The following is a 12186-nucleotide window of genomic DNA, read 5'->3' as shown; positions in this document are numbered from 1 at the left end:
CACATAGGGACTTTCACCACGTCGTCATATAATCACGAGTCTGACTCCATTTTTGATCTGTGACCACTGAGGGCTTTAGGTGGTCGGGATTGATCCCTTTTACCTTACCCCAGGGAAAGCTGATAAGCCAGGCTGACTGGCTGACTAACATACCTCCCTTGACTCAAGTAGGAAAGTTCACCCCATGCAAACCCCAGCCCACAGAAGAACTCTCGCCCCAACACTGCTCTCCAGCCACAATAAAAACCAAAGCTACCCATTCCTTTCCGTGCCTTGCTCATGGTGTTCTCCGAGCAGCCCATCCTGCTCTCACTATAAAGGCTCATTATGTGAACAATAAATATTTTCATACACTTTGGTATATGCGTAAGAGTATAATCTGTCTGCATTTGAGCTGATTTGGTGTTGTTGGGGTACTGATCTTGCACCCTGCAGGGCAACCACATAGCAAGTTAGGGCTCAGTCACCTTGGTAGAGGACAGGGTCTTCTCTGATAACATATATGCCTCCCAAACAGTTTTGTTTGTGAAAGAAATAGATCTTCAAACAGGTAACTAAAACGTAGAATGTAGACAAGTGAGAAAAGTAACAAGTGAATTTCTCTTAGGTTTATATCAGAAAAATAAGATATGCCGAGGGACCACCCAAATTATTCAGACAAGAAGGTCTCAGCTATGGAGGTAAGCTAGGGGCAAGGTTTGGAGGTGACATAAATTGGAGATCTTTAGTAAATTAAACTTATAAATCTAAAATCACATATGTATTTTTTCTTTCTCCTTTTCCCTCTTATTACCCTTGAACTTTACTAACAAACTCAGCAAGCCCAGAAAAACAATTTACAAATGAGGGGAAAAGGCTGTACATCCATATTTAGGCTAGTGGTTCTTGAATTCTTTTAACAACAAATATTTTATAATTCTCTTGTTATAAAAAATGAAATACTCTAACCTACTTATATACAGTTTTTTTATTTAATAAAAGATCAAATACAAGAGAAGTTGCTCTGGATAGTGTGGTCAGTGGATTGAGTGACGGCCTGGGAACCAAAGAGTAGTGGGTTTGATTCCTTGTCAGGGGCACATGCCTGAGTTACTAGGCAGGTTGCCAGGAGGGGGCACTCAAACAAACACATTGATATTTTCATCCCTCTGTCCTTCTCTTCCCTCATTCTAAAAATAAATAAATAAAATCTTGTTTTTTAAAGAGAGAAATAACATGAAACCGTACTTTATTCTTACATAAGTTCTCAGTAACATTTATAATAAAAGACATACAGAAGTAATTAGTTTGTTTTTGTTTGTAAAATCCTCATGAATGTAGCAACAAATGCAAACTGATTGACGTGTGGTATTGGAGACTCAAATATCATGGGTGCCATTGGTGTTAGGTGATGTGGTTTTCTAAATGGTCAACACTCCAGATAAAGTTCTTAACAAAATTAAATATAATTTTACTGCATTTTATGCAAATTTTACAATGGCATATGCATTATATGTAAACATACCCTGTATATAATAATACAAAGGTTTATTCTAGTCTCAAAAATTATAAACATTTTCACAGCATGTGAATGTCTGGCAGGACATTTAAGGGGCCTGTGCATTATATTTATAGGTCCTTTAGCATTTCTGGTCTCCACTCCCTAAATTAAAGTAGTGCATTCTAGAGTCACTGAAACAACCCCAAACTACACAAATTTCTGGACCACCTCTGAACCACACTAGAATAGCAATGTTAACCTTTTTCATCAATGGCACACATAAACTAATGACTAAAATTCTGTGGCACACCAAAACATATAATTTTTGCCTATCTGAAAAAAAATAATTGCAATTTTGATTCATTCACATCGGACGGCTATTGTGCTGGCTGTTGTCTTTTTTTTTTGTAATTATTTGACAATCTAAGGGAAAAGAGGTCAGTGTCCCTTACTAAATAGTCAGGTATTGCGTGCTTTCAAAATCCTTGCAGCACCCTGGTTGAAAATCGCTGGATTAGAGCAATAAAGAAGAAAGAGACGGCCTATGTTAGCATGGCATGAGCAGTAATCTTCCACGAGAGATGCCTGAACAGCAAGATAAAGCCTTACCGGGAAAGGATGACTCTGGGACCAACCAGCCTTTCTCTCAGTGGAGTTTCTTGGAGCACTGCTGTATATTTTTTTTAATGGAGACATTGATTTTCCTTGTAGAGTTCTGTGCTGGAATCAAGATGATATCTCACCTCTCTTTATTGCCATTTATTGATAGGCTGCCCAGATACTAACTTTCTCCCTGCCGAGACATATTAAGTATGACCAAATCCAAGACACCTATAGCTGGGTTTAGGGAAGCCTTGCTTTTTGACACTATATCACGTTTTCAATTGTTTCCTGGATCTTGACCAGAGATTATATGCTTCCTTAGATTCTAAACTTACCTTTCAGACTTAAATCTCCTTTACACAATCCCATCTGTGCCCATTTTTCTCAAAGATGAAGTCTAAATTCAAATCCCAACCCCCTCCACCTGCTGGTTACCCCTAATTTATGGTCTTATCTAGCTTATTCACATAATGTGACCTATGTGTTTCAGTAACATAATCTGGAGAAAATATTAGTTAGGCTATTATGTCCAATGCAATTATACGAAATGCCCTTTTAATGATTATTAATATATTTCATGTGATAATTTCCAGAAATTTTGAAATGTTTAACTAGAAAATGCTTTGTATGACATTCACAGTTACAATGTGAGAAAAACTTATTATACCACATGAGCACCTAACAAGAATCCTTAAAATATCTAAACCTTCTTTTAACTTTAAGTTGCCTTTCAAAATTTAAATTAAGATTCCTCATGAAAGTCAAACAAGTGTGAACCATCATTAAGAAACTTTCAAGGATTCCTAAGTATTAAAGCATTATTTATTAAAAAGCATTATGATAAATGTTTTATGGGTAGTGTCATTATGTTGCACACATAATATAAATTGAGCGCCTAATAGATTTTTTGTCATTTTCTAATGTAGCTATAAAAGAGAGGTCAGATGATTCAGAGATGCTATCATTTATGAAAATGATCAAGTGTGTCAACCCCTTATTATATTCCAAAGAAGAAAAACCACTAGGCAACCCTATCAACAGAGGGGACATTTCTCTTTTCATTTGGAATCCAAAACTATACAGTTCATTTAAAATGATACGCAGGCAAATATTCTATCATAGGGTAGAAATTCAACTTACATTCACACTTCAAATTCTTCAAATAGATATCTCCTTATTTAACAATGTTTGTTGAGCTCCTCCTAAGTTTATGCCACTAAATGCTGAATGAGGATAAAGAGGGGTATATGAAATGGTCTTTGCTCAAACGGCACATAGCTAAACTGAAAATAAGAGCATACTAATATAAAACAATAACTATAACTCTAAAAATTAAAATACAACAAAAGAAGACAGTTATAAAGCTTCAATGAATGGTCATGAGTTGGTAAGATTTTTAGTAGAATACGGTCTCTTTTTAAATAGAAAGAGAGTGAAGTAACTCTGATTTATATAGGAGTATATCATCCAAGTGAAATACATCTTCCCCCTCCCAGAGGGAATTTTTGGTATCATGAAAGATCATTTAAATGTTGTATTTAGACACCCCAAACAATGTACCAGCAAAGGGTATTTCGAAGAAATACAGAAAATAGTCCACACAAAGTTCCCTTTCAGTCTTGATGCCATTGCCCACAAGCCGAGTCAAGTCTGGAAATGGAGCTGTGGTAACAGCCAAATTCAGCCAGAGGTCCTGAGGGTAGGAGGCAACAAATTTGGTTGTTTGCAGGAATCTCCCAGTGTCAAAAGCCAGCAGTAGAAACTCCAAAGACTGGACAGACTTGGAGTGTTATGGAAATTGCTGGTTGTGTTTATCAATGACAAAATTAAAGAGACCCCAAATTGTATAATACTTAACCTTAGTGAGAAGTAACTCACTTCAACTGCTTCCAAAAAGCCACCCCTTTCTCACCTGAGATAGCATTTGTAGTCATTGAATATCAGGAATAGGCTCCCTTAGTAGAAGTCTGAACTTTATAATTAGAATTCTTTCTAATTCAGACTGCCTCCGTGCAAGGGAGATAAACTATATAGACCTAGCCATTTCATCACAAATAGAAGGAGGTGCAGCCTACACTTAATTCTTTCCTACTAAAACCACCACAATGTAAAGAGATTAAGTAAAAGAACTATCTATTAGTTGTTCATTTATAAAGGAAAGGAGAAGTATATTATCAGCAGTGGTGAATCTTTGTCTACATTACAAAATCCAAAAGCCAGACATATTTAGTAGGTATTTAAGGTGCTGATGCCTAAAGGCTCCTAATTATTTAAATTATTATAAGAATTTCTAATTTAAATCTTAGCAAAAATTTTAAATCAATTAAATTACATTACTTATTTTCAAACAATTATTTTAGAGTAATTATTAACAACTCAAACTTTTTTGAAAAAAACTAGATACTTCTTGGTTTGTGGAAAAGTTTGAAGAGCAATCATAGTCATTATCAAAATTAACAATACAAGTTTAAAAGCAAAACCATTTTTGAGGCCTGTCTAATTGCTCAGTTCCAATGAGCAACCCTCAAGGTACTGCTCACACCCCTCCTGTTTTTTATGAGTCTAGCCCAAACAGTTTTACCCATCGAGTGTGTCCACTTCCTCTCCTCAATCAGTATCATTGACTAAGTGCTATATTCTTCCTGAGGCCATCTTGTTTGCTTTCTCTTGCTCCACTTTGCCCTGCTATTGGAAATCAGCTACCATGCTGTGAGCTACCCTGTAGAGTGACCTGCTAAGAATGGCCTTGGGCAATTGAGATACTCAGTCCAACAGCCTTCAGCAAACTGGATCCTGTCAACGACAGACAATCGTGGGAAGTAAGTGTGCTTACAGGTGGCTCCCTACTCATTTAAAGTCTTGGAATGAGGCAGCAGTCCTACCTTGTGGAAGGCAAACAGCCATTGGACCCAGATGAGACACATTTGCTTTTTCTGACCCACAGATCATGAGATAACAAAAATATAATTTTTGGTCATTTTGTTAAATCCTCACCATACTTCTAAATTTTCTACAAAGGATTCCTCTTATAATATTATGGTTTTAAGGTTTCTTTATGAATTTCATCTATATTAATCTTCTGTGTTATCTTGTGATCATCTCAACAGATTGGTATTATTTTCTAGGCAACCAAGCCCTATAGTCAACCAAGATTCATTTATTTGGGTCCCGATTAAGCATTCTTCTTTAGAATGGGAGTCAGATGGAAGCCAGAGTCTTTTGTAGCCCAGTGTTGAGAGTCATGTTCCATTATTTTTGCCATAATCTGTTTTTCAGGTTACTAGCTGCAGCTCACAAGGTTGGGGGGAAGAGAGTACAGTGTAAATACCAGCAGGTAGACATTATTGTGAACCATTTCAGACTCCACATACTATAGGTATCATCACATTGCTCTCATTTTTTATTTAAGAAATGAAATACAACACAGTTGAGGTCGTCACTCCACCCTGTCCTGGGACCTTGTTCCTGCTCTCACCCTCCCCTTGTCCTCAGAGGTAAGCACCACAGGCAACTTGCTGTCTTATGTTCATGTTTGCAAAATTGTACCACATATATTAGCCCAAAATAGTATACATCATTTTCATTTTTTAAAATTTTTACATAAGTGGTATCATAGTATAAGTAATGTTCTGTGAGTTTTCTTGTTCACTAACCACAATATTTTGAGGTATACCCATTTTGTCTCATAAAGATATATTCTATTTACTTTGATAGTTTTAAGTTTTCAAAGAATGAAAAAGTAGAATTTATGTATCCATTTCCTTTCTGATGGACATCTAGTTGTTTCTAATTTTTTGTAATTAAACATATTGCATTGAACATACTTTTATATTTCCTTGTGCGTATGTGAAAGAATTTCTCCAAGGTGTATATTTAAAAGTGGAATTGCTTTCCCAAATTGCTCTACAAATTGGATTTTTTATGATTCTTAGAAAAATCTTACCTCTACATGGGGTACTTCTGGGCTTAACTGTGAGCAGGAGAGGGATGACTTTGTATTCAGGTTCCGTTAGTTTTCTCATTTTTCACACGGGCATGTCAACCACAGCTTTACTCTCTATTATGGCTAAAGGGAATTACCTGACAAAAGCCATATTTCAGGCTCTTGTCAAAAACAACAAACTCAAAGTCACATCTAGCCAAGATCTATCAAATGCTCAGATGGGAAAACGATAGTTATGAAAGATTACTCGAAAAAAAAAACTCAGACTCTGTATTCTTCCAGATACTCTAAATATGGATTAATCTAGAGCAGCAGAGGAATTAAATGATATAAAATTGGTTTCCAGTCAGAGCCTTGATACCCAAAGTGTGGCCCACAGACCATCAGCACCACCAACAGTTGGGAGCGTTTTATAAATGCAGATGATCTGGTCCTACCCCTGATCTATTGAAAGGGATTCTATTTTAGCAAGATTCCAAGTGACTGTACATATTGAAGATTAAGGAGCACATTTTTAGATAAGTACTTCTCACTTTGTTGTTGGTGCTTGTGTTTCATCAACCTTTGCTGAAGCAAATGAAATTCACTGTTATGTAGACAATAAGAATAATGTTCAGGTCACTGGCCTTTATATCAATTAATTAATTTTTATAAGGACCTTTCAGAAAAATGCATCAGATCTTAGTGTCAGAATAACTATGCTTCTACTCAATTACTACTTTATTTTAATCACTGAAACACTGAGAAATATGCAACTGACCAGTTTTTGTTTCCTTGACTGTGAATCACCCAAAGCAGGTGTAAGTAGACACTTTAAACTAATTTGAAGCCTGGCTCCATTTTATGTCCAAATATATGTTGTTTTCATCATTTTCATTTTTTCTAGTTGGGCTTTATTTATCATTGTTAGCTATGTCAACATACATTTGGAACAAAAGTACAAGGGGGTAGAACCAAATTATACCAAATACAAAAGTATCTCATAGTTCTGAACACTTAATACAGTCATGTGTGTCTTAATGACAGGGAAATGTTCTAAGGAATGTGTGCGGGCCATGTTATTGTCACACAAATAGCACAGAGTGCACTTACACAAATTTAGATAGTATAGCCTACTGCATACCTAGGCTATATGCTCTAGCTTGTCGCTCATAAGCTACAAACCAGTAGAGCATGTTACTGTACTGAATACTGTAAGCAATTGTATAAGGCATTTACCATAAATGAATCTTGCAGGACTGGGAGTTTCTCTGTGTCAGTGAGTGGGTGGTGAAAGAATGCGAAGGCCTAGGATATTACCACACACTACTGTAGACTTGATAAATGCTGTCCCAGTAGCCCTCCCCCTGTTTCTTTCCAACAGGGTTGCAATAGTATATCGAAGATTTCAGTGGACAGGGATGTCATTTCAGTGGACAGGGACAGAGCTGGACTAATTGGAAATATCTAGGAGAAACACACTGGTTAAGGAATCACCATAATCATGTTGGTCAGGATGGAGTTAAAGTGGCCTGAAAATTTGTAGGAAAAATAAATCAAGATGGAGAGAGAGAGGGATGTAATAGATTGCCATGGCTATGAGTTTTGGCTACTGTATGTGGGAACAGTGGTTTAACACAGTTTGCAGTATTCATTTTTCAAAAAATAAGGTGTCTAACATTGAGAGAGTGCAGAACTGAGAATCCAATCTATTGACTTTGGAAATTTCTTTTTGCCTCCATGGATCCTATCTTACATAAGGGGCTCTCCGTGACATTGAGTTGGTGGAAGCAATAAACCTTATCTATGTTTTACATAATTACGACATGAAAATATTCCCCCAAGTGAAAACAGGTTGGCTCCATCACAAAGGTTTACGAAAGTGGCAGGGGCCCTTTAAAGAAAGACTGGCTACGCTAGCACCTGTGAACCTGTGTCCTTGAGCAGGATCTTAGAACTGATCACAAAGAATTGACGCTGTTCTCTGGAGTGTCAGGCTAGACCTGGGAGAGCCGTAGCACCTTGTGAATATGCAGCAGTTGGAGGCAGGCTCCTTTGCACTAAAACAGGTCAGTGGCTCAAAACTGAAGTAATCTGCGCACTCAAAATTGAGGTGCTCTGAGATAAAGAGAATCTATTGGGTATGGCTCTGTCAGACACGGAAAAATTCCTTCTATGAACCACATATCCTTCCCCTTTTCACAGTTAATTTGGCACCATTAGAGTCTTACAGGACTACTGCCACTATGTGGTCTGTCATTCACTGAAATGTCACTGGGAGTGCATGACTATATACTCCATCCTGATGTCATCCATAAAATAACGACTCCTAAAGAACAAAAATGACAACACATCTTTGCCTGATGAGTGTGACATTAGAATCAATATGATGATATTTTTAAAGACTTTTTTAAAGAGTAAGAGATGAGGGTAGAGATTTCTCATACACCTTCTACCCCCCTACCCACATACACGCATTCTTTCATTATCAACACCACTAAATAGAAGAGTACTTTTTTAATATCAAAGATAAATATATATAACATAGCATAATCACCCAAAGTTTCCATAGTTTATCTTAAGTTCCATTCTTGGTTTTATTTATTCTTTGGTTCAGACAAATGTATAGTGACATATTCACAGCATTTTCAGTGCCCTCAAAGCCATTCGTGCTCTGCCTATTCATCTCTGGTCCGATTCCTCATCTCTGGCAACCACTGATCTTTTCAGTGTCTCCATCATTTTGCCTTTTTCAGGACATCAAGTAGTTTAAATTATACAGTATGTAGCCTTTTAAGATTTACTTCTTTCACTTAGTAATATGCATTTAAGTTTCCTTCACATCTTTTCATGGTTTAAAAACTCATTTATTTTTGCACTGAATAATGTTCCATTGTTTGGATATACCACAGTATTTATCCATGGACATGCTGAAAGGCATCATGAATTTTCATCTCTTTTAGATAAATACCAAGGACTATCATTGTGGGATTATTTTAAGAGTATGTTTAGTTTTGTAAGATATTGCCACACTGTCTTCCAAAGTGCCTATACCATTTTGTAATCCCATAAATAACATATGAGAGTTCCTAATTGATCTACATCCTCATTAGCATTTGGTGTACTAGTTTCTCACTGTTTAATTTGTATTTCTCTGATGACATATAATGTGATGCAGCTTTTCACATGCTTATTTGCTATCTATCTTCTTAGATGAGATGCCTGTTAAGGTCTTTGGCCCAGTTTTTAAAAATCACTGTTTGTTTTCTTGTATTGTTTTAAAAATTCTTACTGTATTTTTAGATAATAGCCATATATCAAATATTCTTTCTTTTTATCCGCACCCGAAGACTTTTTTTTTCATTGCTTTTTGAGGAGAAGGGAGAGGGAGAAACATTAATGTGAGAGAGAAACATTGATTGGTTACCTCCTGTATGAACCTGAACTGGGGATCAAACCTGCAACCTAAGTGTGTGCCCTGACCCATAATTGCGCCTCAGCCTTCCACTTAGAGGATGACACTCCAACCAACTGAGCCACAACAGCAAGAACTATGTCAGATATTTTTTTTAAAAATATATTCTCTAAGTCTCAGGCTTGTCTTCTAATCCTCTTGACACTCTTTCACAAAACATTTTAATGGGAATTAAAAAACTTGTATTAAGTATTTTCAAAATAAAACATTTTAAGGTGCTAGCACTACTATTAAACATAATTTAAATAATCCTTGTAGATGATGCTTCATATGGCAACAATTGGCATAATCATCTGTCATGAGTTTGCGCGATTGACATTTGACATTTCTAGAATCTTTCCAAGCAGTTCAGCGCTTGCAAAATGTTTCTTTGAACATTTAGTCCTTCATCAATCACAATTAAAATGTAGCCCAAAGTGTATTGGAGTTAAAAATCAGCAGATATGTGAACAAAAGTTGACTATACTACTGTTAAAAAAAAGAAACAATAGACCAAAATAAAATTACTCTTGCTAAACTGCATCACCAAACCAAACGTTAATAACTAACTTAGTAGCTGTTTCAGCCTCTTGCAGGAGTGGGATTTTAATTGGGTTAAATTTAAGAACTGGGTCTGGGGTCAGTCCGGATTCATTTTGAGCTGGACTGGGTCCAGAAAAAGACCTTCCAGTGAATATTGATAAATGGCATTCTTTATTTCCAAAAATTGAGTGTGCTACCTTCTTGAAACATCTGCTTATTTTATGTGTAAGAACTATAGTCCCAGAAACTGCAGATATTTGCAAAGGAGAATCTTGCTGAGATGCCTTGAGTAGCAATGGCTTTTGTGAGGAGAATTATGGTTAGATAAAATCATTAAGTTCACTTGAAAACAAGCATTCCCAAATTGAGCCAATAGAATGAGAAATTTATTTTAATTGTCATGCAGAAGTTTGCAAAATGTTTCAAAATTCAAAAGTAATATCATTAAAAGATTCATTGCAAAGGTCTAGCATAACTTCTGTTGCTCTACTCTACCCTCCATCACTTGAGTTCTCATTCTAATAATTCTGTCTAAACTGACTTTCCGCTATGAAAAGACTACTGAATAGTTACCAACTCAAAATAAAACCAACTACGGCTATCTATGATCCCTTTCAGATATCTTTTACTCCTAGATCAAAGACCACAGGTAAAGAATTTTTGAAACCCATGCAGGATTCTCAAATATTTTTAAAATGGATATCTCCTGAGTCCAGTGAAAGAAGAAAATAATATTTCCTGTTTTTCTTTCATTTCCATCTCCGGACCAATTGGTTATTTATCCTTTTTCTCCCAGGGACATCTATTGCCTTCTGGTCTTATTGTCCATCCTAAGAAGTTGGCTTGGCTTTCTGTCTGCCTGGGACATAACATGCTGTTTGTTTTTTCTTTTGACTCTCTTTGGGAGTGACTGGATCTTGGGAAGGGAGTCATCTCGCACTATCTTGAGTCCACAGGGTTGTTTAATACTGCAAGGAATATTTACAGCTAAGACACTTGAAAGGATTTAATAACCTTTTGATCAGAGATTTGACCCAATTGGAAGTTGATATTTAGAGCCTGTGTGTGTGTGTGTGTGTGTGTGTGTGTGTGTATCTTTTTTGAGTTCTTCTCCAAGTTAAATATACCCAGAGGGAAGGGAACATTTCAACACTAGGTTTTGAGTCCTTTGAATTTGTCAGTCCTCTAGTGGCAGGAACCCAGTTCTCTGAGGTACTAAAATAACCCCACCAGTACCTGTTTTACAAATCCAGCCCTTACGGGACCAGAGGTGCGGCTCCAGAAAAAACCCAAGGTCCACTAATCCTTTTTTACCATTCCAAAAACCTCCTCTATTCACCCCAAAAGGCTTGTCAGTAATAGCCTTTAAGAAACCAAGAACTTCTAGAAGGAGCTTGCATTTCTTTTCCTGTGCCTATGGAATGTACTGGGCTAGCGTAGGGTGGGGGGCAAAAAAAACCCAAATTTATTTATTAGAAAGCTATATTATTCTCACATGTTTAAACTTCAGTCGCCTTCAAAGTCCTCTCCATTTGATGTAATACACCGATGGAGACATTTTTCCACTGCTCAAAACAGGTTTTGAACTCTCCGTTTTTTCTGCCTTTTAGTGCTTATGCCATTTTTGTTTGTTTGTTTCACATCTTCCATATGAGCAAAAATTTTCCCTTTGAGGATTTTTTTTCATCCAGGGAAACAAATAAACAAACAAAAGTTGCTCAGGGTGAGTTCAGGTGAATAGAGAGGGTAGGGCATAGGGTAACACCATTTTTGGTCAAAAACTGCTGAACACTTAGTGCTGTGTGGGCAGATGTTCTCACAAATCCCCCATCATGAAATGGGGAGACGCATTGAAAGAGTTCAAAAGTTTTTCACTGAAGCCTAACACAGCCTCTCACAAAAACACCATCTGACACACTGATACAGATGGGTTCTTAGGACACTTACCTGGTGAGGGAAGCCTGTACTACAAGGGGTCTTTCCTCCAGAAGATAATGCCAGGTTTTTTGGGTCCCCCATCATAAATATACCTGGTCTTCTCCAGGAAGTCTTATCTAGGCCATCTTTTTAAAATGCAAATTTCAGGACAGTAATTTTCATTTTTAAGATAAAAAAGAGGAAAGGTCATTTGAAACTTGATTTGTAAAGGACAAATAAAAATGTTAATTCTCTTTTCCGTGAATA

The 12186-nt window shown here is 36.7% G+C and overlaps 1 protein-coding gene across 1 annotated transcript in view; it reads right to left on the bottom strand.

Annotated features, from left to right (window-relative positions):
* Positions 1 to 12186, bottom strand: part of LOC118975715 (contactin-5-like) — a 230185-nt gene that overhangs the window by 206057 nt on the left and 11942 nt on the right. The gene's annotated exons all lie outside the window — the stretch shown is intronic.

This window comes from Sturnira hondurensis, unplaced genomic scaffold (assembly GCF_014824575.4).
Source record: "Sturnira hondurensis isolate 20B ecotype Veracruz unplaced genomic scaffold, ASM1482457v3 Scaffold0020489, whole genome shotgun sequence".
Lineage (NCBI taxonomy): Eukaryota > Metazoa > Chordata > Mammalia > Chiroptera > Phyllostomidae > Sturnira > Sturnira hondurensis.
This window is presented reverse-complemented; position numbering and strand designations above follow the sequence as displayed.